Genomic DNA, 27,540 nt, shown 5'->3' with positions numbered 1-27,540 from the left:
TTTTTTTTTTCGGGCGAAAAATTAAGTTTCTCCAATCTTCCCAAAACTCTGGATTCTGATAGAGGGCCATGAGACTTAGACCTGAGTGCAAAAATGGAGGCTCTAGCCCCTTCCAGAGCTGTGATATCGAAACTCAAAAATTCGGCCCGAAAAAAAAACGACAGTGGTACCCCTTACGTTTTTTTTTTTCGGGCGAAAAATTAAGTTTCTCCAATCTTCCCAAAACTCTGGATTCTGATAGAGGACCATGAGACTTAGACCTGAGTGCAAAAATGGAGGCTCTAGCCCCTTCCAGAGCTGAGATATCGAAACTAAAAATTCGGCCCGAAAAAAAAAACGACAGTGGTACCCCTTACGTTTTTTTTTTCGGGCGAAAAATTAAGTTTCTCCAATCTTCCCAAAACTCTGGATTCTGATAGAGGACCATGAGACTTAGACCTGAGTGCAAAAATGGAGGCTCTAGCCCCTTCCAGAGCTGAGATATCGAAACTCAAAAATTCGGCCCGAAAAAAAAACGACAGTGGTACCCCTTACGTTTTTGTTTTTTTTCGGGTGAAAAATTAAGTTTTTCCAATCTTCTCAAAACTCTGGATTCTGATAGAGGGCCATGAGACTTAGACCTGAGTGCAAAAATGGAGGCTCTAGCCCCTTCCAGAGCTGAGATATCGAAACTCAAAAATTCGGCCCGAAAAAAAAACGACAGTGGTACCCCTTACGTTTTTTTTTTCGGGCGAAAAATTAAGTTTCTCCAATCTTCCCAAAACTCTGGATTCTGATAGAGGGCCATGAGACTTAGACCTGAGTGCAAAAATGGTGGCTCTAGCCCCTTCCAGAGCTGAGATATCGAAACTCAAAAATTCGGCCCGAAAAAAAAACGACAGTGGTACCCCTTACGTTTTTTTTTTCCGGCGAAAATTTAAGTTTCTCCAGTCTTCCTAAAACTCTGGATTCTGATAGAGGGCCATGAGACTTAGACCTGAGTGCAAAAATGGAGGCTCTAGCCCCTTCCAGAGCTGAGATATCGAAACTCAAAAATTCGGCCCGAAAAAAAACGACAGTGGTATCCCTTACGTTTTTTTTTCGGGCGAAAAATTAAGTTTCTCCAATCTTCCCAAAACTCTGGATTCTGATAGAGGGCCATGAGACTTAGACCTGAGTGCAAAAATGGAGGCTCTAGCCCCTTCCAGAGCTGAGATATCGAAACTCAAAAATTCGGCCCGAAAAAAAAAACGACAGTGGTACCCCTTACGTTTTTTTTTTTCGGGCGAAAAATTAAGTTTCTCCAATCTTCCCAAAACTCTGGATTCTGATAGAGGGCCATGAGACTTAGACCTGAGTGCAAAAATGGAGGCTCTAGCCCCTTCCAGAGCTGTGATATCGAAACTCAAAAATTCGGCCCGAAAAAAAAACGACAGTGGTACCCCTTACGTTTTTTTTTTTCGGGCGAAAAATTAAGTTTCTCCAATCTTCCCAAAACTCTGGATTCTGATAGAGGACCATGAGACTTAGACCTGAGTGCAAAAATGGAGGCTCTAGCCCCTTCCAGAGCTGAGATATCGAAACTCAAAAATTCGGCCCGAAAAAAAAAACGACAGTGGTACCCCTTACGTTTTTTTTTTTTCGAGTGAAAAATTAAGTTTCTCCAATCTTCCCAAAACTCTGGATTCTGATAGAGGGCCATGAGACTTAGACCTGAGTGCAAAAATGGAGGCTCTAGCCCCTTCCAGAGCTGAGATATCGAAACTCAAAAATTCGGCCCGAAAAAAAAAACGACAGTGGTACCCCTTACGTTTTTTGTTTTTTTTTCGGGCGAAAAATTAAGTTTCTCCAATCTTCTCAAAACTCTGGATTCTGATAGAGGGCCATGAGACTCAGACCTGAGTGCAAAAATGGAGGCTCTAGCCCCTTCCAGAGCTGAGATATCGAAACTCAAAAATTCGGCCCGAAAAAAAAAACGACAGTGGTACCCCTTACGTTTTTTTTTTTTCGGGCAAAAAATTTAATTTCTCCAATCTTCCCAAAACTCCGGATTCTGATAGAGGGCCATGAGACTTAGACCTGAGTGCAAAAATGAAGGCTCTAGCCCCTTCCAGAGCTGAGATATCGAAACTCAAAAATTCGGCCCGAAAAAAAAAACGACAGTGGTACCCCTTATGTTGTTTTTTTCGGGCGAAAAATTAAGTTTCTCCAATCTTCCCAAAACTCTGGATTCTGATAGAGGGCCATGAGACTTAGACCTGAGTGCAAAAATGGAGACTCTAGCCCCTTCCAGAGCTGAGATATCGAAACTCAAAAATTCGGCCCGAAAAAAAAAAACGACAGTGGTACCCCTTATGTTTTTTCTTTTTTTGGGTGAAAAATTAAGTTTCTCCAATCTTCCGAAAACTCTGGATTCTGATAGAGGGCCATGAGACTTAGACCTGAGTGCAAAAATGGAGGCTCTAGCCCCTTCCAGAGCTGAGATATCGAACCTCAAAAATTCGGCCCGAAAAAAAAAAACGACAGTGGTACCCCTTACGTTTTTTTTTTTTTTGGGTGTAAAATTAAGTTTCTCCAATCTTCCCAAAACTCTGGATTCTGATAGAGGGCCATGAGACTTAGACCTGAGTGCAAAAATGGAGGCTCTAGCCCCTTCCAGAGCTGAGATATCGAAACTCAAAAATTCGGCCCGAAAAAAAAACGACAGTGGTACCCCTTATGTTTTTTTTTTTCGGGCGAAAAATTAAGTTTCTCCAATCTTCCCAAAACTCTGGATTCTGATAGAGGGCCATGAGACTTAGACCTGAGTGCAAAAATGGAGGCTCTAGCCCCTTCCAGAGCTGAGATATCGAACCTCAAAAATTCGGCCCGAAAAAAAAACGACAGTGGTACCCCTTACGTTTTTTTTTTTCAGGCGAAAAATTAAGTTTCTCCAATCTTCCCAAAACTCTGGATTCTGATAGAGGGCCATGAGACTTAGACCTGAGTGCAAAAATGGAGACTCTAGCCCCTTCCAGAGCTGAGATATCGAAACTCAAAAATTCGGCCCGAAAAAAAAAACGACAGTGGTACCCCTTACGTTTTTTTTTTTTTTTGGGTGAAAAATTAAGTTTCTCCAATCTTCCCAAAACTCTGGATTCTGATAGAGGGCCATGAGACTTAGACCTGAGTGCAAAAATGGAGGCTCTAGCCCCTTCCAGAGCTGAGATATCGAAACTCAAAAATTCGGCCCGAAAAAAAAACCGACAGTGGTACCCCTTACGTTTTTTTTTTTCGGGCGAAAAATTAAGTTTCTCCAATCTTCCCAAAACTCTGGATTCTGATAGAGGGCCATGAGACTTAGACCTGAGTGCAAAAATGGAGGCTCTAGCCCCTTCCAGAGCTGAGATATCGAAACTCAAAAATTCGGCCCGAAAAAAAAAACGACAGTGGTACCCCTTACGGTTTTTTTGGGGGGGGGGTGAAAAATAAAGTAAGGGGTACCACTGTCGTTTTTTTTTCGGGCCGAATTTTTGAGTTTCGATATCTCAGCTCCGGAAGGGGCTAGAGCCTCCATTTTTGCACTCAGGTCTAAGTCTCATGGCCCTCTATCAGAATCCAGAGTTTTGGGAAGATTGGAGAAACTTAATTTTTCGCCCGAAAAAAAAAACGTAAGGGGTACCACTGTCGTTTTTTTTTGGATTCTGATAGAGGGCCATGAGACCTGAGTGCAAAAATGGAGGCTCTAGCCCCTTCCAGAGCTGAGATATCGAAACTCAAAAATTCGGCCAGAAAAAAAAACGACAGTGGTACCCCTTACGTTTTTTTTTTTCGGGCGAAAAATTAAGTTTCTCCAATCTTCCCAAAACTCTGGATTCAAAGTAATTTATAAATAATGTAGTTCTGGTGAAACTGCCTGTTTACTATTCGAAATGAATAAATAAATGCGCTGCCTACAACAGCTGTGAGTAACCATAGCAACAGGCAGTCAAACGCTCTATCAAAACAAACACCTAACGTTAGATTCTATAGCCTAATACAACAATGAGCGACTTCGTTATTTCTTTTAACATTTATGGAGAATATGGCAACTTTGACGACTGGAATGCTGTAGGTCGACTCTCCGATGCTGGACTGGAGAGCCGTCAAATAATGTCGGTGACAGGCCATCGATGCGAGAGCAGTCTGCGGGCGGCTCCGTCTGTCCGTGAGAGACGAAGCTGGAGCAACGTACTGTCTGCATCAAGTGCCCATCCTGGGCAGCAGTAACGTCACCCAGCTTTTGTGGATCCTTCTGACTGGCCGACTTTTTCAAATTGCACTATAAATGGAAACGTTGAAATTAATTGTAAATAAAAAAGCTAGAATGTAGCTAGTCAAATGACCCTCTCTTTGATCTGATTAATTTATTGGCCTATATAAGCGCAAATCGCTGGTGCTCAGAACTAATTGTTTGTTTGTTTCTTTGTGTGTTTTTCTGATTTTTGTTTGATTAATTGTTTTGTGTAATAAAAAAATAACTATGCCTACCTGTGTTTCATGAAAAAAAAAATGCATTTTTGAACCTGAAGGGTTCTACAAGCTGAGCGGACTATAAATATCTCCGGTTGCTAAATAAACCGTCAGGCAAGTTATTATTTGTAAAAACTAGATTTAGCCTAATTAAAATATAAACTAATGTTTTAAAAATGTTTTATTTGGCAAGTGACCATGGTATAAGCGGGTTAATGCCCTCTGAGGTGTCCATTGTTAGGTTTTAATGGACTTCGTCCTCCGCTGCACGTCGGCCGGTTCACGCCTCGCCGTCGTCCATTAAAACTTGACAATGGACACCTCGTCGGGCATTAACCCTTACTGATAGCACGCCAAAAAATGGAAATACGAATTGGCGTGTCATACACACGCTACTTCATGAGCTCAGTCTGCTTTGAGAAATGAAGTGATGTGCAGCATGAGTAAAATAGTGCTTTTGACATTGGGTTAATGTAAACCTGTTGTAGGAGAGCTGCAAAATAAAAACAGCCTAGTAGGCACTTTAAAAACTAATGGAAATGTTGATAGTGCACAAATCATTTTTTGATGCTTATTCAAACCTACCTACCTAGATCACTCACATCAGCTAGAAACACCAAGGGTTCACTCTAAGCATGGAGAGTCTGCTTTTAGCTATTATGCCAACAGCCGCCACTGGAACCAGCTTCCAGAAGAGATCAGGTGAGCTCCTACAGTAGTCACATTTAAATCCAGGCTCAAAACACATCTGTTTAGCTGTGCATTTTGCCACTGTTCGTCCGACTGTTACTGCGTACTACGTTTTATTTTTGATTCTAAATTGTTTTAATTATTTACTGTATTTTATTTTTATAATTATTTTTATTTTTCATGTTTTATTCTAAACTGTTCTAATTATTCTGATTACTTTTGATTATTTAATTTTTTCTATGTAAAGCACTTTGAATTGCCATTGTGTATGAAATATGCTATATAAATAAACTTGCCTTACCTACCTACCAGTATTAACTTTCACATGCAGTTACACATTAACCTACCTACCTACCAGTATTAAATAAAAAAAAATTATCAAACAACCCCTACAACCCCACATGTTGTTTGAGAGGGTTTCAAGAAAGATCCTCCTCACTCCTTCAAAAACAAACTCCAGCATATTCAGGTGTCAGACACGACTGGATCTTCAAACGGCACAGGGTTCTGTGGTCAGATGAGACTAAAAAAAGAGCTTTTGGCAGTAAGCACACTAGATAGTTTGGTGGACATGAGGATAAAAAGTACCCCACGTGTACAATTTAATAAACCATTGGATCTTTAATGTTGGGGACCTATTTTTCTGCAGGAGGTCCTGGACTTCTTATTCAGATACATGGCATTGTGGATTCTATTAAACATCAACAGATAAAAAAATCAAAACCTGACACCTTCTGCTAGAAATCTTATTATGGGCCATGGTTGGATCTGCCATCTGGACAACGATCCAAGACAAACATCAAAATCAACACAAACATTTGTTAGGGAGCACAAAATGAAGCTTCTGCCATGACCGTCCCAGAACCCTATAGAAAATGAGTGGTCCGAACTGAAGAGAAGCACAAACATGGATCTGGGAATCTGAAGGATCTGGAGAGTCTGTATGGAGGAATGGTCTCTGATCTCAGGTCAGGTGTTGTCCAAACACATCAGGCATTATAGCAGAAAACTCAGAGCAGTTATCTTGGCAAAAAGAGATTGCAAAAAGGTATTTAATAAAAGGGTATGAGTAATTGTGGCCAACGTGTTTTGGAGAAAAACATTTATTTTATAATGTGATCCCACATTACACATTAACAAACATACCTAGCAACCAGTATTAACTTTCACATAGTTACACATAAACCAACCTACAAGTATTAACTTTCACATGCAGTTACACATTAACCTACCTACCAGTATTAACTTTCACATACAGTTACACATTAACCTACCTACCAGTATTAACTTTCACATGCAGTTACACATTAACCTACCTACCTACCAGTATTAACTTTCACATACAGTTACACATTAACCTACCTACCAGTATTAACTTTCACATACAGTTACACATTAACCTACCTACCAGTATTAACTTTCACATCCAGTTACACATTAACCTACCTACCTACCAGTATTAACTTTCACATACAGTTACACATTAACCTACCTACCAGTATTAACTTTCACATACAGTTACACATTAACCTACCTACCAGTATTAACTTTCACATCCAGTTACACATTAACCTACCTACCTACCAGTATTAACTTTCACATACAGTTACACATTAACCTACCTACCAGTATTAACTTTCACATACAGTTACACATTAACCTACCTACCTACCAGTATTAACTTTCACATCCAGTTACACATTAACCTACCTCCCTACAAGTATTAACTTTCACATGCAGTTACACATTAACCTACCTACTACCAGTATTAACTTTCACATCCAGTTACACATTAACCTACCTCCCTACAAGTATTAACTTTCACATACAGTTACACATTAACCTACCTACCTACCAGTATTAACTTTCACATCCAGTTACACATTAACCTACCTCCCTACAAGTATTAACTTTCACATGCAGTTACACATTAACCTACCTACCTACCAGTATTAACTTTCACATACAGTTACACATTAACCTACCTACCAGTATTAACTTTCACATACAGTTACACATTAACCTACCTACCAGTATTAACTTTCACATACAGTTACACATTAACCTACCTACCAGTATTAACTTTCACATCCAGTTACACATTAACCTACCTACCTACCAGTATTAACTTTCACATACAGTTACACATTAACCTACCTACCAGTATTAACTTTCACATACAGTTACACATTAACCTACCTACCAGTATTAACTTTCACATCCAGTTACACATTAACCTACCTACCTACCAGTATTAACTTTCACATACAGTTACACATTAACCTACCTACCAGTATTAACTTTCACATACAGTTACACATTAACCTACCTACCAGTATTAACTTTCACATCCAGTTACACATTAACCTACCTACCTACCAGTATTAACTTTCACATCCAGTTACACATTAACCTACCTACCAGTATTAACTTTCACATCCAGTTACACATTAACCTACCTACCAGTATTAACTTTCACATGCAGTTACACATTAACCTACCTACCAGTATTAACTTTCACATACAGTTACACATTAACCTACCTACCAGTATTAACTTTCACATCCAGTTACACATTAACCTACCTCCCTACAAGTATTAACTTTCACATACAGTTACACATTAACCTACCTACCAGTATTAACTTTCACATCCAGTTACACATTAACCTACCTACCAGTATTAACTTTCACATGCAGTTACACATTAACCTACCTACCAGTATTAACTTTCACATGCAGTTACACATTAACCTACCTACCAGTATTAACTTTCACATACAGTTACACATTAACCTACCTACCAGTATTAACTTTCACATGCAGTTACACATTAACCTACCTACCAGTATTAACTTTCACATGCAGTTACACATTAACCTACCTATCAGTATTAACTTTCACATAGTTACACATAAACCAACCTATCAGTATTAACTTTCACATAGTTACACAAACCAACCTACCAGTATTAACTTTCACATAAAGTTACTCATTAACTTTCACATGCAGTTACACATTAACTTTCACATACAGTTACTCATCATCGTTCGCATGCTGTTACTCGTCATTTCACATGCAGGTACTCGTCATTTTTCACAGGCAGGTACTCGTAAACTTTCACATGAAGCTACTCGTAAACTTTCGCTTGCAATTACTCAACAACTTTCTCACGCAGTTACCTATCGATTTTCACTGCAGTTACACATTAGCTTTCACATGCAGTTACACATCAACTTTCACAAGCAGTTACTCGTCGCCTTTCGCATGCCCGTTACTCATTAACTTCGCTTGCAAGTTACTCATTAACTTCAGTGCAGTTACTCATCATTTCACATGCAGCTACTCATAAACTTCGCTTACAAATTACTCATCAACTTTCAGATGCAGTTCCACATAAACTTTCTCTGCAGTTACACATAGACTTTCACATGCAGTTACCGGTTAACTTCGCTTGCAGTTACTCATTACCTTTCACATGCTTGCTACTCGTCTTTCACATGCAAGTACTCATATCTTTCACATGCAGCTACTCGTTACCTTTCGCATGCAGCTACTGGACATTTTCCGATGCAGTTACATATCGATTTTCACTGCAGTTACACATTAGCTTTCGCATGCAGTTACACATTAACTTTCACTGCAGTTACTCGTTGCCTTTCGCATGCAGCTACTCATTAACTTCGCTTGCAAGTTACTCATTAACTTCACGTACAGCTACTCACCATTTCACTGCAGTTACACGTTAACTTCGCTTGCAAGTTACTCATACTTTCACCTCAAATTACTCGTACTTTCACCTGCAGTTACACATTAATTATCACACGCAGTTACACATATGACTTTCGCAAGCATTTACTCAATAACTTTCACCACAGTTACACATTAACTTCCACTTGCAGCTACTCATAAACTTCATCTGCAGATACTCATCACAGTAACATGCACTTTACTCGCCGACTTTCACCTGTAGTTACACATAGATTTTCACTGCAGTTACACATCAACTTCCACAGCAGTTACTAAATAACTTTCACATGCAGTTACACATTAACTTTCACATGCAGTTACTCATTAACTTTCACATGCAGTTACACATTAACTCTCACATGCAGTTACACATTAACTCTCACATGCAGTTACACATTAACTCACATGTAGATACACATTAACTTTCACATGCAGTTACACGGTAACACTTTACAATAAGGTTCGTTAGTTAACATTAGTTAACTACATTAGTTAATATGAACTAATAATGAATAGCACATATACAGCATTTGTTAATCTTTGTTAATGTTATTTTCAACATTTACTAATACTTGATTAAAATCTTGTTAACATTAGTTAATGCACCGTAAACTAACATGAACAAACAATGAACAGCTAGATTTTCATTAACTAACATTAACAAAGATGAACAAATGCAGTAACAAATGTATTGCTCATGGTTAGTGCATGTTAGTATACATTAACTAATGAACCTTATTGTAAAGTGTTACCAGTTACACATTGTCGGTTAAAAACAAGAAAGTGGCTAGTAAAAACGTCGAGTGGCTGGTCGATTTAGAAATCCACAGTGGCCGCCGGTGGACAAAAGAGTTGATTTCCATCCCTGCTTGGTAAATGTCAAGGTGTCATAACAAAGACATCTCAAATAATGTCATATTTGCATTAAAACTTTCATAACTGAGCAAAAGACACTTAATGACAGTTGTCACAAACATGCATAAACCTTCCTTCATATTCATAACATACATCATGTTAGTCTTATGCATACCCCTTCAAGTAACGTGTTATCAAAGAATGAATCTCAGACAGTTCATAAGAGAAACGTGTGCAGGATTCCGTGTTGCAAGAATGCTGTCTTGACGAAGCCTAACTTGCTTCATAAATGTAATATATTTTTTAATATTTAATTTATCAGGCAGAGCAGGAATCAAGGCTACAGTCGAATAAACAAAGCCAGCGGAGCGATTATCTCTGTCCATCTTGAGGAATGAAAACGGTTGAACCAAAGAACGTATATTGACAAGAAGTGAACGCTCCATTGCAACACAAGTATTTTGCAGTATTATCTTATATTAATGACCGTTAAAACAAAACTATGTAAACAAAACTGTTCAAAGTGGCAATTAAAGTTATAGGATAACGGACACAGCGCATCAATGATCATCATGTTTGTAGCATGATGCAGGGGATTAAAACGTACAAAATATATTTCAGGCCTAATGGAGTTGGTAACTAATAGAAGTAGTAAATGTGTAAAGTTGCATACAATGGAAATACCATAGACTGTAAAAAATATGGACAAAGCGTCTGTGACGTCACTCATAGACTTTCTGAAGAACAGGTTTATGGGGGGTATGGGCGGCGCCATATTAGAAAATCTTGAGAAACACAAAATACAAATGTTCAGAAATACAAATGTTTCAGAAAGGATACAGAGATGCGTCGTGTCAGATCATGGCCAAGACGTCCAATTCCACTCGGCGCAGCCCGTTATCAGCTGTCAATCAAAGTTAACCGCCCTTATTTTTCACACATTTTATATCCAAATACGATCTAAACTAATGAGTTAGAAAAAAATTCACTCACCTCACAGTTGTCAGGCACTCGGAACCTATCGAAAAATACAATAAAAGTCAAACTGTAAACATATGAATTGATGCTGTGAAAACGGACATTTTAATGTGAGGTCTATGGATATTCACCCCCTTTTGGGACCGACCTCTAGCGGATTTTCGATGTATTGCAGTTTTTCCCACTTCCGGGTAGGCTTAAAAATTAGAAGAAAAAACTACCCCAAAAAACTGTTATCTATACTGTTGTCCAGTAACTCCAGTTGGAATTTTCACCCCAAAATGGCGGCCGCGCTCCTGAAGCGCCACCTAGTGGCCTTTACCAAAAAAGCATCAGAGTTTTGCTTCTTGTTCTTCTATACTCTTTGGTTGAACTCTGACCAATAAGACGATCGTTTTATACACGTGGCTTGCATAAACACATTTTGGTACGCTGCTTTGAAATGTTGCCTTGTGAAAGCAAACCGAACGAGTAAAAAATTAAATCAGTGCTTCAGAACTGTTGTGGAAAAATTTGAAGTTAGCTTGATTCTAAAGTAATTAAGAGTTAATTATTAGAAGTTGATCAATGAATGATTTGATAGAAATAGATTTGTGTTGAGCAAAATGCATGAGTACAGCATGTGCGTTTTACTAATCCTACGTGAGGAACATGCATGGGGAAACATAGAAACAGGTGGAAAGAAGACCTTTGACCCCAGATGTCATCCTGACTAGGCCGGTCAGCAAGTGCTGACCTTTTCTGCAGCAGTGTCATTATCAGGCGCTAACTTGTACAACTTGAAACCTTGAGTTTGAGTATAAAAGCTGTGTGGAGGGGGCAGACTGGGTGTCACTCACCACAGCGTTACTTCTGTGTCAGACTGAACCTTCTTGCAAGAATAAAGTACTTCTTTTATTTCATTAATTTGACTCTGAGTGTCTCTTACGCAGTGATGATGTTGGAAAGGATTTTTGCCGTAAAAGATAAGTTTGAAACAGTTTGCTTATCTGAATCTGATGTGTACTGTGGCTGAAAGCTGCCAGTGCAACAGACTCAATCTGAGAGGAAAATTAGTAATGCCATCCTTTATCATTAGGGGGGATGGAGCTGTGAGGAGTCACGGCAGTCTGCCCCAGAAAACGCAAGTCCCTCTATCCCACTCACCAGAAACCGCACTTACAGCACGGCTTGTTTCTCATTGTGACAAGCTCTATGCATGCCAGGGGACCACACCCTGATGGAGATTATAGATAAAGAGCTAACAGGAAGTGGGCTTTCGGGGTTCAGTCAGGGCCATGAAGTGATTCCCATTAGTTGTTGTGGAGACAGTAACAAAACTTTTTTTTGATGTCAGTTGCATTATGGGCAAGGAAAATTATAGTGTTGATTTAGAACTAATATGTCTAACATAATTTTGACTCTTAAAGGTCGTTAGACTTGGTGGTGACTAAAGATGAAGACAGCTTTTACAGATTTAAGAAAAGTCTGGATAACAAAGGTGAATGGTCAAAGGATATTGTAATGAATTTAGATGTTGTCTAAGTTACAGTCTTAGAAGGCTGTTGAAAGGATTATTTTGTTATAGTGAGAGAGACTTGAGTGGAGGAAGGGATGGAAACTGTGTCCGTCTTTCTGTTTTACCCTGCTAAAGAAATGTTAATGAACCAAAACAACCCAGCTGACCGTCTAAAAGTAAATGAATAATAAGCAGGCATGCTTTAAAACTGGTTTAGAGACCAAAAACAATTAAATAAAAGCTATAAAAAAAATATTGTTGGTTTAACTTGAAAACCTGGGTTGCCTTAAAATTTTAAGTTGATTGAACTGGAAAAAAGTGAGTTAATACAATGAAGGAGATTAATTTAAAATCATCAGAAACTCAAAATAATAAGTTATTTCAACTAAATAAATTATTAAAAAGTTGATTTGACAAAAGAAAATATGTTGTGCTAACAAATCTTGAAAATATTTTTTACAGTGTATGAATGTGTATTTTTTTCTGTTTGGGTTAGTGTTGATTGGAGAATTAGATTAATTTAAATTGATGCATGAGCTGAGTCATGCATCAAAAGGGGGATGGTAACAATTGCCAAATATGGTTTACTGAGGGGTTCAAAGTTGAAACTACGCGTACTTCACTATATGAAAATAACCTCGACATTTGTTTTTCTCTACAGATCATGTTGACTTTTAAGACATGAGCAGAATGTGTCTAATAAAATAATGGCTATGGATGAATTTGGCTAACTACCCTGGCAGGGGTTTTTACTGTGGTGGAAAGGCGTCACACCTGTGCAGCGCATAACTAAGATTTTCCTTTTACAGAATCTCAGGATGGATTGCAGCAAACAGAACTGATTCTGTTCCAAATGTATAAACGTTATGTTGAGGACATGAGCAAGATGAGTTGAATGTTTTCCAGGGGAAAAGTGCCCTGAAAAGTGCAAGAAATGATCCAGTGATAATGTTTCAGGTTGTTGATTCCACAGGTCAAACTAAAAGGGAAAACTGGCCAGACAAGCAGATGAGTTAATAGATGTTGTCACTAACAAGAATAGTTAAGGTCTCTATTCACAGGTGAAAGCAGGCAAGAAATGGTTCACTCCAGTGGGGATGCGGTCGTGAATTAAGGGAAATCTTGAAAGGATCAGAGATTGTGACAACTGGGTCCAAGCCTCTCACCTTAAGACAACACCAGCAGGCCTCAACCATCCAATAGAGCATAAAGTGAGGGGTCAAAGGCTAGTGCTAGTAACAGCCTCCCTCCCGACGTGGGAAAGACCGTTGCGACGGCACGCAAAGTGTCACCCTGGTGAACATGGAACGTCCATGGGGCGAACGAGATGATCAACACACCAGGAGGAACCACCTGATGGTTAAAGTTTAACAGAATAATCTGTTTTGGGTTTTTTTTTGATGATTTTGGTTGAATCAAACTAAGTATTGATTTGATTGGTGCAAATATAGGAAATCTATTGATTGATGTGTCTGAACGTTCATTTTGAACGACTAATTTGGTTACAGGAAAGGATAAAATTATAAGACTTCTCTGGTTAGATTTGTTAAACAGCATTCAATAGAGCTAACTAAATTGAATTAGAAGTGAATAGAATATGGAGATGGGCGTATTAAGATGTAGCGAATGTCTTGTTGTTTCAATATTCCAGGTTATAGCGATAATATCACAAATTTGATTGAGCACATGAGACAGATGGTAAAAGAGCCTGAATATGCTAATGGGGCATGGGTTGGGTGGTTCATGTCTATGTGCAGAGGATGGGTGTATTGGACACTTCAAACAATATTGCCAATTGGAGCAATAGGGCTGATGATATTGATCTGTTTACCATGCATTGTGAGATTTATTTCCAGCTCAGTACAGAGACTGGTGAAAGCAGGAACATCAGCTACAGCGATGACTTTGACAGTTTATCCAAATTGTGCCGACAGAAACAAAGAAATTGATGATGACACTAGCAGCGGAAGCTACAGCGAAGTGGCTTAAATCTATGCATGTACGATTTTTATCCCTATCTTCTGGATGATTAAGAAGTAAGGGGTTTGGTTCATTATATTTACTATGTTTTGTGATGATTTTGAGTTTTTCTTGCTAATCTATAACCTTTATCTTATTCATGACGAGGTGACTGCGGGTCTGATTTTTATCAGAAGTGCAAAAACAGTGATTATTCATTTAGCCCGGCTTCGGATGAATTGCTTTACTAGCTTGCTAATTATTAGGGGACTATCCCCCACAAAAACAGCTTTAGCTTTTTTCCTTTTTCAAAACACTGTCTTTTCGCAAATGTTTAAGAAGAGTGATCATTTATATGAAATTCAGAAATGAAGAGTATAAATGTGATGATATGACTTAAAATTTGCTCTGAAAAATGTTTATTATTATGATTGATAAAAAAGGAGGGACTGTTGTGGAAAAATTTTAAGTTAGCTTGATTCTAAAGTAATTATTAAGAGTTAATTATTAGAAGTTGATCAATGAATGATTTGATAGAAATAGATTTGTGTTGAGCAAAATGCATGAGTACAGCATGTGCGTTTTACTAATCCTACGTGAGGAACATGCATGGGGAAACATATAGAAACAGGTGGAAAGAAGACCTTTGACCCCAGATGTCATCCTGACTAGGCCGGTCAGCAAGTGCTGACCTTTTCTGCAGCAGTGTCATTATCAGGCGCTAACTTGTACAACTTGAAACCTTGAGTTTGAGTATAAAAGCTGTGTGGAGGGGGCAGACTGGGTGTCACTCACCACAGCGTTACTTCTGTGTCAGACTGAACCTTCTTGCAAGAATAAAGTACTTCTTTTATTTCATTAATTTGACTCTGAGTGTCTCTTACGCAGTGATGATGTTGGAAAGGATTTTTGCCGTAAAAGATAAGTTTGAAACAGTTTGCTTATCTGAATCTGATGTGTACTGTGGCTGAAAGCTGCCAGTGCAACAGACTCAATCTGAGAGGAAAATTAGTAATGCCATCCTTTATCATTAGGGGGGATGGAGCTGTGAGGAGTCACGGCAGTCTGCCCCAGAAAACGCAAGTCCCTCTATCCCACTCACCAGAAACCGCACTTACAGCACGGCTTGTTTCTCATTGTGACAAGCTCTACGCATGCCAGGGGACCACACCCTGATGGAGATTATAGATAAAGAGCTAACAGGAAGTGGGCTTTCGGGGTTCAGTCAGGGCCATGAAGTGATTCCCATTAGTTGTTGTGGAGACAGTAACAAAACTTTTTTTTTGATGTCGGTTGCATTATGGGCAAGGAAAATTATAGTGTTGATTTAGAACTAATATGTCTAACATAATTTTGACTCTTAAAGGTCGTTAGACTTCGTGGTGACTAAAGATGAAGACAGCTTTTACAGATTTAAGAAAAGTCTGGATAACAAAGGTGAATGGTCAAAGGATATTGTAATGAATTTAGATGTTGTCTAAGTTACAGTCTTAGAAGGCTGTTGAAAGGATTATTTTGTTCTAGTGGGAGAGACTTGAGTGGAGGAAGGGATGGAAACTGTGTCTGTCTTTCTGTTTTACCCTGCTAAAGAAATGTTAATGAACCAAAACAACCCAGCTGACCGTCTAAAAGTAAATGAATAATAAGCAGGCATGCTTTAAAACTGGTTTAGAGACCAAAAACAATTAAATAAAAGCTATAAAAAAAATATTGTTGGTTTAACTTGAAAACCTGGGTTGCCTTAAAATTTTAAGTTGATTGAACTGGAAAAAAGTGAGTTAATACAATGAAGGAGATTAATTTAAAATCATCAGAAACTCAAAATAATAAGTTATTTCAACTAAATAAATTATTAAAAAGTTGATTTGACAAAAGAAAATATGTTGTGCTAACAAATCTTGAAAATATTTTTTACAGTGTATGAATGTGTATTTTTTTCTGTTTGGGTTAGTGTTGATTGGAGAATTAGATTAATTTAAATTGATGCATGAGCTGAGTCATGCATCAAAAGGGGGATGGTAACAATTGCCAAATATGGTTTACTGAGGGGTTCAAAGTTGAAACTACGCGTACTTCACTATATGAAAATAACCTCGACATTTGTTTTTCTCTACAGATCATGTTGACTTTTAAGACATGAGCAGAATGTGTCTAATAAAATAATGGCTATGGATGAATTTGGCTAACTACCCTGGCAGGGGTTTTTACTGTGGTGGAAAGGCGTCACACCTGTGCAGCGCATAACTAAGATTTTCCTTTTACAGAATCTCAGGATGGATTGCAGCAAACAGAACTGATTCTGTTCCAAATGTATAAACGTTATGTTGAGGACATGAGCAAGATGAGTTGAATGTTTTCCAGGGGAAAAGTGCCCTGAAAAGTGCAAGAAATGATCCAGTGATAATGTTTCAGGTTGTTGATTCCACAGGTCAAACTAAAAGGGAAAACTGGCCAGACAAGCAGATGAGTTAATAGATGTTGTCACTAACAAGAATAGTTAAGGTCTCTATTCACAGGTGAAAGCAGGCAAGAAATGGTTCACTCCAGTGGGGATGCGGTCGTGAATTAAGGGAAATCTTGAAAGGATCAGAGATTGTGACAACTGGGTCCAAGCCTCTCACCTTAAGACAACACCAGCAGGCCTCAACCATCCAATAGAGCATAAAGTGAGGGGTCAAAGGCTAGTGCTAGTAACAGCCTCCCTCCCGACGTGGGAAAGACCATTGCGACGGCACGCAAAGTGTCACCCTGGTGAACATGGAACGTCCATGGGGCGAACGAGATGATCAACACACCAGGAGGAACCACCTGATGGTTAAAGTTTAACAGAATAATCTGTTTTGGGTTTTTTTTTGATGATTTTGGTTGAATCAAACTAAGTATTGATTTGATTGGTGCAAATATAGGAAATCTATTGATTGATGTGTCTGAACGTTCATTTTGAACGACTAATTTGGTTACAGGAAAGGATAAAATTATAAGACTTCTCTGGTTAGATTTGTTAAACAGCATTCAATAGAGCTAACTAAATTGAATTAGAAGTGAATAGAATATGGAGATGGGCGTATTAAGATGTAGCGAATGTCTTGTTGTTTCAATATTCCAGGTTATAGCGATAATATCACAAATTTGATTGAGCACATGAGACAGATGGTAAAAGAGCCTGAATATGCTAATGGGGCATGGGTTGGGTGGTTCATGTCTATGTGCAGAGGATGGGTGTATTGGACACTTCAAACAATATTGCCAATTGGAGCAATAGGGCTGATGATATTGATCTGTTTACCATGCATTGTGAGATTTATTTCCAGCTCAGTACAGAGACTGGTGAAAGCAGGAACATCAGCTACAGCGATGACTTTGACAGTTTATCCAAATTGTGCCGACAGAAACAAAGAAATTGATGATGACACTAGCAGCGGAAGCTACACCGAAGTGGCTTAAATCTATGCATGTACGATTTTTATCCCTATCTTCTGGATGATTAAGAAGTAAGGGGTTTGGTTCATTATATTTACTATGTTTTGTGATGATTTTGAGTTTTTCTTGCTAATCTATAACCTTTATCTTATTCATGACGAGGTGACTGCGGGTCTGATTTTTATCAGAAGTGCAAAAACAGTGATTATTCATTTAGCCCGGCTTCGGATGAATTGCTTTACTAGCTTGCTAATTATTAGGGGACTATCCCCCACAAAAACAGCTTTAGCTTTTTTCCTTTTTCAAAACACTGTCTTTTCGCAAATGTTTAAGAAGAGTGATCATTTATATGAAATTCAGAAATGAAGAGTATAAATGTGATGATATGACTTAAAATTTGCTCTGAAAAATGTTTATTATTATGATTGATAAAAAAGGAGGGACTGTTGTGGAAAAATTTTAAGTTAGCTTGATTCTAAAGTAATTATTAAGAGTTAATTATTAGAAGTTGATCAATGAATGATTTGATAGAAATAGATTTGTGTTGAGCAAAATGCATGAGTACAGCATGTGCGTTTTACTAATCCTACGTGAGGAACATGCATGGGGAAACATATAGAAACAGGTGGAAAGAAGACCTTTGACCCCAGATGTCATCCTGACTAGGCCGGTCAGCAAGTGCTGACCTTTTCTGCAGCAGTGTCATTATCAGGCGCTAACTTGTACAACTTGAAACCTTGAGTTTGAGTATAAAAGCTGTGTGGAGGGGGCAGACTGGGTGTCACTCACCACAGCGTTACTTCTGTGTCAGACTGAACCTTCTTGCAAGAATAAAGTACTTCTTTTATTTCATTAATTTGACTCTGAGTGTCTCTTACGCAGTGATGATGTTGGAAAGGATTTTTGCCGTAACAGAACAAAGAAAATGACCTACAGGTATGAAAATACAGCCCTACACTGCAACCTATGGCATGAGTTGGGCTTTGCTAATCAGGTTTTCTGATAATCAAGTCATTTTGTGTGAAAAAACAATGGTCATGAAAACAGTAGACTTCTTTTTGGAAAAAAATACTTTGGGCATTTGGTTGGAGAGACGGTGCTCACAGAAGGCACATGCAAACTTTCTTTCTCAATTGGCTCATTTTGGCTTTCATGGGCTTTATAATAACATTTTCTACCTCATGAATTTCGCTGAATATGAAATGAATATCTTCATAAATGGATATTAAAGGCTTTAGCTGTGCTTTGCCGCTGGAGTATAATAGAAACCCAGATTTTGCTTAAGCCGAAAAATAACTCCTGGAAAATAAACCGTCGAGGTATAAAACGGTTAACGGTAAAGCGGTAAACGTGCGTGGGAGAGAGCAGACCTTGCCTATATCAGAGCAACTCAAAATTTTTCAAAATTTTAGTTTTTTTGGGTGCAAAAAATAAGTTTCTCCAATCTTTTTGAAACTCTGGATTCCGATAGAGGGCCATGGGACTTAGACCTGAGTGCAAAAATGAAGGCTCTAGCCCCTTCCAGAGCTGAGATATCGAAACTCAAAATTTCAACCCGAAAAAAAACAACAACAGGGGTACCACTGTCAGTTTTTTTTTTTTTCGGGTGGAAATTTTGAGTTTCTCTGATCTTCTTGAAACTCTGGATTCTGATAGAGGGCCATGAGACTTAGACATGAGTACAAAAATTGAGTCTCTAGACCCTTCCAGAGCTGAGATATTGAGATAATGGCATAAATGCTACGTGGGATCTCAATATCTCAGCTCTGGAAGGGTCTAGAGACTCCATTTTTGCACTCAGGTCTAAGTCTCATGGCCCTCTATCAGAATCCAGAGTTTCAAGAAGATCAGAGAAACTCAAAATTTCCACCCGAAAAAAAAAAAACGACAGTGGTACCCCTGTCGTTTTTTTTTTTTTTTTGGTGCAAAAAATAAGTTTCTCCAATCTTCTTGAAACTCTGGATTCTGATAGAGGGCCATGAGACTTAGACCTGAGTGCAAAAATGGAGGCTCTAGACCCTTCCAGAGCTGAGATATTGAGATCCCACGTAGCATTTATGCCATTGGGTTCGTGGTCGGTGGAATTATGGGACGGCGCTTGGTGCTACGGACTCAGGGGCCCTAGCTGAGTGCAGTAAAATAGTTTTTATCATGACAGGAACTTTAATTAAAATGTCCAAAAAAAATACACTACCCAAATCCCCATTCAACAGATTGCAGGCGGGATTCTGTCCAATTGCAGCTTATTGCATGAACTGCGGAAAAACGTTAAAAAATATAGTGGGTTATTGGACAAATAGTGGGTTTGTGGGACGGGGCCGTGTCCGGGAACCGGTCAGTGGGCGGGGGGCCGGTCGCCCTGACGAAGCGGTGGTCGGTTGGAGACCTCCATTCCACGCTCATTCAACGCATCATCAAGCTATGCCTTTGTTTAGAATAAGCGACTTCTAGTGGCGAAAATTACATACTGCGCCTTTAATACAGAATCAAGAATTAACACCAACCTCTTTGTTCTTCAGTACGTTTCATTCTGCAGTGTTCTGGATCTCATGTTCTCAGTGTCCTTCAATAAACTCTGTGTTTGTGTTGGCTCTTCCTGATGGTTTGATGCTCGTCTTCACTTGTAGCTGAGGGAAATATTCCAGCGTTTATTGGTGAACTGCAGTGGGAGGAGCTTCACTGGAGGAGGAGGAGCATCACTGAAGGAGGAGATCTGGCAAAATCAATAAGAAAACACATACTGAGTTTGTTTTTATACTAATTTACACATTTTAAATGTTTCTGCCCACCTTTTCTATCTAGTAAAGTAACTTTTAAGTTAATTAATCTCAAAGGTCTGATTTCACAGACAGGGCTTGGATTAAGCCAGGAATAGGTCTTTGTTCAATTAGGGCATTTAAGTAGCTTTTGGGCTAGGGGTGTAACGATACCCTCATGTTAGGATTCGATATATATCATAATAGTAAACTCCGAATATCGAATGATATTGCGATACTGCAAGACATATGGTAAAAGGTAAACAAAGAAATTACTGTTGACTAAAATGCTAAATTTGGTATTACATTGGGAGTGGAAATGAAAAGGTTTGGACTTGGTGCTGGGAAACCAATGAACAGGACCACAGACACGGGAATAAAAAGAATTCATGATTCTGAAGCTGAAAATACAGAATTATATTTAGATGAATATGCTTGCAATTTTATTGGTAACATAGGACATTTGGCATTATCAGAACTGACAAATATCCCCTCATTGCTTTATTATACTCAACATAATACAGTAGTTTAATGTAGTACCACCAACACTAAAACTCTATAAACTTGAATTTTTTTGCATACAGTAATTTTCATTTTGGGTGAACTACACTCAACACCGATTGTTACTATCCGCGCAACGCCCTGAACACGCACTAAATGTACACTATCTTGAATACCGCATTGGAGCGTATCCCATCATGCATTAGGTGCGGGAATTCACATGCACTGAAAACACAAGATGATGAGGAAAACATTCCACTGCAAGTTAAATGAACTACATTTTACATGTAATTTGGTAGAAAAACACATTGTTAAAGTGTCATTAATTATAATGTTGCAAAGATGAGTATGGTATGTGTATTTTGTACATTTGCAGCTGCTTTTTAAATCACTTAATTAAAAGCACCATTTTTTTAATTATGCTTTTTATTACATTGGGACTACTAACCAGACATTGTTGATTTTAAAATTTAAATAAAGCTCTGTAAACACTTGCATTTTTGTGTCACTATAAGTGTGTCCCATTGGGTAATCAAAAGTTCTAGTCATCACACCTGCTTGAACACTTGGGCTAAACGCAGGAAATACCTACATCGTGCAAGTACACAAGTGCAAAGACCGCAAGTGTGGTCCTTCCACAAAAAAAAAACATTACTAATGTGCATCTTGAGACAAAACAATAGCACTGACATTTTGCTGCTAGAAACAGATTGTTACAGACTGTATACTGAAAGAATAAAAGTGGTCTAATGTTAAAATATTATTTCTCAATGAAATGATACAGTAAAATTGCAGGAACATAAAGACTAATGAAACCCATCTTTATCAAACATTGTAATTCGCCAATATGAATAGTTAATTTTCTGTTATGTTACACATCTAGAAAGGAGCAGACGTCGTTTCTGGTGCAACACATGTTATATTGGGGCTTTGCATGCAATTCTGCAAGACAGATTTAACAGTACACGGTCAATCATCAGTGGAGCATCTCAATTTGGTGTGTTATCTGCTCGTCTCTGCATTAACTGCTATATTGTGCACGTTCTCACATTCAGTATGACATTTAATAATTGCTCATTATAACATTCCCTGTTGCTCACTAACCTAAATTAACATTCACTTGAACATACAGTTTGCAAATTAATTTTACATTCATTCAAGTACAATTACCAAACATAGATCAAGGTCATTTTGTCTTTTTATTAATTTAATTAATAAACTAATTATATAAAACTATTGTCAGTGCACTAAAAATAAACTGGTTTTATGCCTTTATTAATAAAACTTAAACAACTTAAAAAATACGAGGCTTAAGAGATTTATAAAAATGCCTTCTGCATTTTTGTTTTGCTTTTCACTCCATTGTACCGAAATCGTACCGAAGCGTCTGAATGTCTGAACCGAGGTATGAACCCAACCGTGACTTCTGTACCGTTCCACCCCCAATGCAGTTTCATTATTATTCATTACCATCCAGAGATCGGCTTACAAATCAAACATGTGAACATACAGTATATCTCGCCCCATATCAAAAATAACAAATAACCCTTGTTAACCCTTATGCTGCATTAGGAACATTTTTGGTCTTTTGCAGTTTAATTTCTTTGACCATTTTGGCTGTTTTAATGCAAATGGTATGAAATTTGGCAAAAGTGTGACTTTTTGGATACATGTAAAAAATGTGATCCCATTTTGCAAAATATGTACAACACACACTGTGTAGATCAAATAGTAACACTCAGCACCATAAAGACCAAAAATGGCCAATTGAAACCCATTAAAACGTTGTTTAAATCTGAGGCTGTCAGTAATACATGAAACATGATTTTTGCACAAACATCCTTTCATTTTGAAGCAAAAGCATTATATTTGCATTATATAGTGTATTCCACCAGATGACGTCACTACATATTTATTCCCTATGGGTGGAAATGCACCTTATTTTAGGCAATAGCTTGTTTTCACGTGACGTCACGCCACTGCGTTGCCTTGGCGCGAAACGGAGATGGAGGGCAGGAAGTGATTTTCTATATTAGGAAGCACTATAACACACTCAAAATGCCTATCTTTTGCGTCGTTTATGGTTGCTCAAATCGATCAAAACACGAGGAGTTTCTTATCGTGTGCCAAAAGTTGTTGTTCATAAGGGGGGAAAATACAAGAAATTGACAGAAAAACACCGGGGAAAATGCCTAGCAAACGTACGTCTGCGGTCGGGAGCAACCGAATGGGAAAATGCCTGTGTGTGTGTGCAGTGATCACTTCGTCAAATGTGAGTATACATTATTTATGTGGCTGATAATTACATTATTCGGGTGTTTAAATACACTTATGTGGCTGTTTGTGTAACGTACCAGTTTCCGAATTTTGTAAAGTCAAAGTATGTCTGTAAGACGAGTTAGTTGCTGATATCTAGCCTCGATGGCAGGCAAATCTCTCAATTCAGTTGAAAATCGGTCCTCTTCATAACGTAAGGATCACGTCCAACATATGTTTCGATTTTCTGTTTATATATTTCTCTTGTAATAGCGTCTAAAGTAGTACAGTACGGATTTTCCTCCATCTCGTCCATTGCGCTCTTCACTCCTTGCCCTCCATCTCCGTTCCGCACGTCAACACAATCACGTGACTGCAAACCACCTATAGGCAATGTTTAATAGGTGGCCATTTTTGGTCTCTAACGCGCTAAGTGGGATTTTTTGCAAAGTGGGACTGTGATAATCCAAATCTAAAGTTTTCTCTTTGCATTTAGTTTATTGAAAATAATTGAATTTTTGTGTTTTTTCCTCTTATACAAATCGATGGTTTCGCAAACAAAACTGGTAATTAAAGGGTTAAAATCCTGAAATTGAATACATTTTTGGTAGTTATGATGAGGACTGATGCTGGTTAAAAGATTTAACTTGGTAAAAGTGGAAAAATAATAATAATATATAATATTTTAGGCAATGTTTAATATGTGGCCATTTTTGGTCCTTAATGCACTCAACGGTGTTAAAAATCTAATGCAGCGCAAGGGTTAAACTTAATTTGAACCTATACATTTCCCTTTGTCTGTTAAACACTTTCCAAAGTACATACATTCTCTTTCTCAGCATGACTCGTTTACTCTAAATAACACATTACACTTTAATGTTCTCTTATGTCACATATCACGACTCTTTTATACCATTAATCGAGCAAATCACTTCGTTTGAGTTTCCCTTAAAGGGTCATTCCACCTCTGGAAAGATGAATGTGTATTTAAAATGGGTAATTTATGTAGAAGAAATGTGAAATTATTTTTGAATTTAGAGCTTTCTAGACTGAGAAAAGACAAAAAATGTATTTTTGGCTTATGTGGATGAAAAACAACAACTCCCAGAATGCACTTGCTTCGCTGCTCTAGGAGGCCACGCCTATCGGTAAACGCACAGTAGGTAAACAACAAGTCTAGGCTAGTGAGTCTCCGTGATGCGTTTCGAGATCGCCCAATGTGTCCGGGATTCGGCTTTTGCATTGTACAGTCGTCATTCACCATGAAAAATTATACACCATTATAAAATTACAATTATAACAAAAATAAAATACTTTTTGTCAAAGTTTAGCATTTGTTTTTGTAAAAAAAAAAGTAAATTGGGAAGAAAATCGAACAATAGTTGGTCTCACTTTATTTGTAAAAAAAAAAAAAAAACTATGATTACCGATGAGCGGCAACTGAGACGCAAGTTACTGGTCTTGTATCTCTCACGGAGGAGCGGGAATTTTCTTAGCAATGTTAAAACCCACATCAACCGATCACTTGTTTAGCGTTCATGTAAACACTACATTCAGATTCAGCAATCAGAATGACTTCAGTTAGATTAAAACAAAAGCTGTAACTGCAGAAAGCAAAAGCTGAATCCCGGACATCGATGGCCGGACATATCCGGGAAAAAGAGGATGGTAACACCTAAAGCTATAACTCAGCTTTCTCCACAGGACAACAGCCTGCTAGCTTAGCTTCCAAAAAAGATGTGTAATGCCAATCCTACATAATGCATCCGTCTGCGTATTCAGTACCTTCGTCCATATTTTCAAAACATTTCTGCGGTGAAATCAAACGCATTGGCACTGATCTGTGATAGGTCTGTTAGCACATTAGGTCCAACCCCCTATGGGTGGGTTTGAAAGGGTGAGATCTTGTGCTTGTAGTTTTTCCAGAAATCCCCCTCTCTTATACTTCCTCCTACCATGACATAAAATGACGAATTTTGCGTCTTTGTAGGAGGAAGTGAAAAAGGTCAATAGCAGATTTCTCTCGTCTCAGGGGAAAATGAGAAAGTGTTGCACGACCATTCAATAGTATAACTGGGTTTCTAACAATGGAAAGATTAATGCAAATGAGTGGAGTTGCTAGGGCTGTAACGATATACGATATAAAATCGAAATCGCGATACTCACTCAGGTCCACGATACTGTATCGCGATGGCAGAAGGCGACGAGACTTCCTTATAGATTTCCACGACGCATGCGCGAGATTTGCGATCTGCTCACACCAGCTTACACTACTTCAGATCGCAAATCTCGCGCATGCGTCGTGGAAATCTATAAGGAAGTCTCGTTCTGGCCTACAAGGAAGAAAAAAATAGTCGAATAAACTCGTTATTTTTGTTTGTTTTTTCGCACAAAAAGTATTCGCGTCGCTTGATAAACATATAGTTGAGCCACGGTAGTCACTTGGGATATTTAAACATTTTCTTCATTGACTTTTTGGGCCGTCAAGAGCCAGTCCCTTAGGAGCCAATGTGGTAGTTATACAGCTCTCAAATTTAATCAAAAATATCTTCATTTGTGTTCCGAAGACGAACGAAGGTCTTACGGGGTTGGTACAGCATGGGGGTGAGTAATTAATGACTTAATTTCCATTTTTGGGTGAACTAACCCTTTAACGTGCATTCTAAATCATTACATCTTAGAGACATCTTCTAAACGTCTATTTGACATCTGCAGGAAACGTCCTATAGACGTCTTGCAGATGAGCAAACACTCTTTAAAATACGTCTTCCAGATGTAAATAGGAGATCAAACAGCCTTGTGCTATCTGGGAACCTTTTCACGACTTCAAAGACAGACGCAGGTAATCGCACGCGATCTGGCTACACATCATCACCAAAATAAAACAGTCTTGTTATCATTACATTATATACTTGTTTAACATGCAATACACATGCATGAAGTTCAAAACAAGAAGGGTATAGCCTTATAAAAAATATATAGCTAGAGCACAGAAAACAACCCAAAAGCAGCAGCCTACACTGCCTAGTTTAGTTTAATAATTTGCATAGTTATTATTGGTTTTTTTGTGTTCAGATTCTATACGTTTTTCCGAATGTTATTTAATAAAAATACCTGTATATTTGTTCCTCTCGAAATCTATTTTTCACCCCCAACCCGCCCCGTGATAGAATCGCGATACGAATCGAATCGTGGGTCAAAAATCGTGATACGAACCGAATCGTGGGTTTGGTGTATCGTTACAGCCCTAGGAGTTGCCCTTTAACTCTAATGTCCCCGCTGCACGCAACTTGCGCAAAATGGCGGACACCCGCGAACTCCACGTGTGTTACTGAACTCGCGTCACTTAAACTATTATTTTACCCATCAATATCACACAACCTCTAAATAACAGTACTGTGCATAATGTCTTTCCATCTCCATTGCATAATACCAATTATCGTTTCACATACGAAGTTTCATTGCCGCGTTGTTTCTGATCACGCTCTATCCACGGGTGATAACAATTTCGTTCTCAAAACGTACGTTACTTAACATAAATCCTAAATACTCAAATACTAAACATAACTGTTCGTGGACCCCTTTGACTTATAATAGACACAAGTAATCTTACCTGCAGAAAAGATATAACAGTAGCAACACAGTCAACCATCAGTGGAGCATCTCCGCTATTTGCCTCTATGCTAGTTGCACGTGGCCGCCATTTTGGATTTCTTATCCGTGTCCGTGAATTTGCGGTCGGACACTTCCGGTGTGGTGAAGAGATGAGTTCCCCTGAAGAAAGAGATGTTTTTTTTTTTATTATGGTAAAAAATATATAACACATAATATTTTGGAGTCTGTGGTAAAGAACCTTTAATTTGGTTATTTTTAAAAATTGTAATATGTTATTTTGTATAACTTAATGCAATCTATTTTGATGTCTGTAATTATTGTTTTTGTATTTTTTTCTCCTCTGTTTGCTGTTATTGTATTTTTTCTTTAAATAAACGAAAAAAAAAAAGATATAAACAAGAGTCTCATTTTTATGTTAAATTTGATCTTATTTCTTGGTAAATTTTACATACATAAATGGTCTGGAAGGACACCTAACATTTATCACTTTAAAGCTGACTTGAAAATTTACTTTGAAACACTGAAAGGTCTCTCAAATCGCAAAGCAACCAGAACGATGGACATCTTCAAAGAATTGAACTCCTCTTATTTAATGTAACTATATATGTATAGTATACCTCCTTTATGTTATGTTATGTTTCTTTTTTTATTTTTATTTTTTATATGTAATCCTAATGTTCTTTAATTTCATTGATAAGAATGTTAACTTCAGTGTTTCATATTGCATGATGCGTAGGAATAATTTGGAAAATATATGTGAATTGTTGTTTCTAATGTATTAATATATAATTTT

General features: G+C 38.1%; 2 long non-coding RNA genes across 3 annotated transcripts; both read right to left on the bottom strand.

Annotated features, from left to right (window-relative positions):
* Window positions 1-5,906: 5,906 nt before the first annotated feature.
* On the bottom strand, window positions 5,907-7,874 carry LOC148971021 (uncharacterized). 2 transcript variants are annotated; one of them, XR_016146950.1, is made up of 4 exons: window positions 7,444-7,874; window positions 6,649-7,405; window positions 6,561-6,610; window positions 5,907-6,392 (listed from the first exon to the last, which is right to left on the bottom strand). It is a non-coding gene; the product is annotated as an uncharacterized LOC148971021 (long non-coding RNA). The 2 variants fall into 2 exon arrangements; XR_016146949.1 differs by having other exon boundaries at window positions 6,649-7,103; window positions 7,528-7,874.
* A 112-nt stretch (window positions 7,875-7,986) lies between these two features.
* On the bottom strand, window positions 7,987-26,893 carry LOC148971020 (uncharacterized). Its single transcript, XR_016146948.1, has 6 exons — window positions 26,746-26,893; window positions 20,124-20,332; window positions 10,758-10,782; window positions 10,605-10,668; window positions 8,040-9,777; window positions 7,987-8,001 (listed from the first exon to the last, which is right to left on the bottom strand). It is a non-coding gene; the product is annotated as an uncharacterized LOC148971020 (long non-coding RNA).
* Window positions 26,894-27,540: the final 647 nt, after the last annotated feature.

The sequence above is a fragment of the Pimephales promelas genome, chromosome 17, assembly GCF_988280905.1.
Source record: "Pimephales promelas chromosome 17, fPimPro1.hap1.1, whole genome shotgun sequence".
Lineage (NCBI taxonomy): Eukaryota > Metazoa > Chordata > Actinopteri > Cypriniformes > Leuciscidae > Pimephales > Pimephales promelas.
The sequence above is the reverse complement of the archived record's forward strand: the minus strand, read 5'-3'. Positions and strand labels throughout refer to the sequence as shown.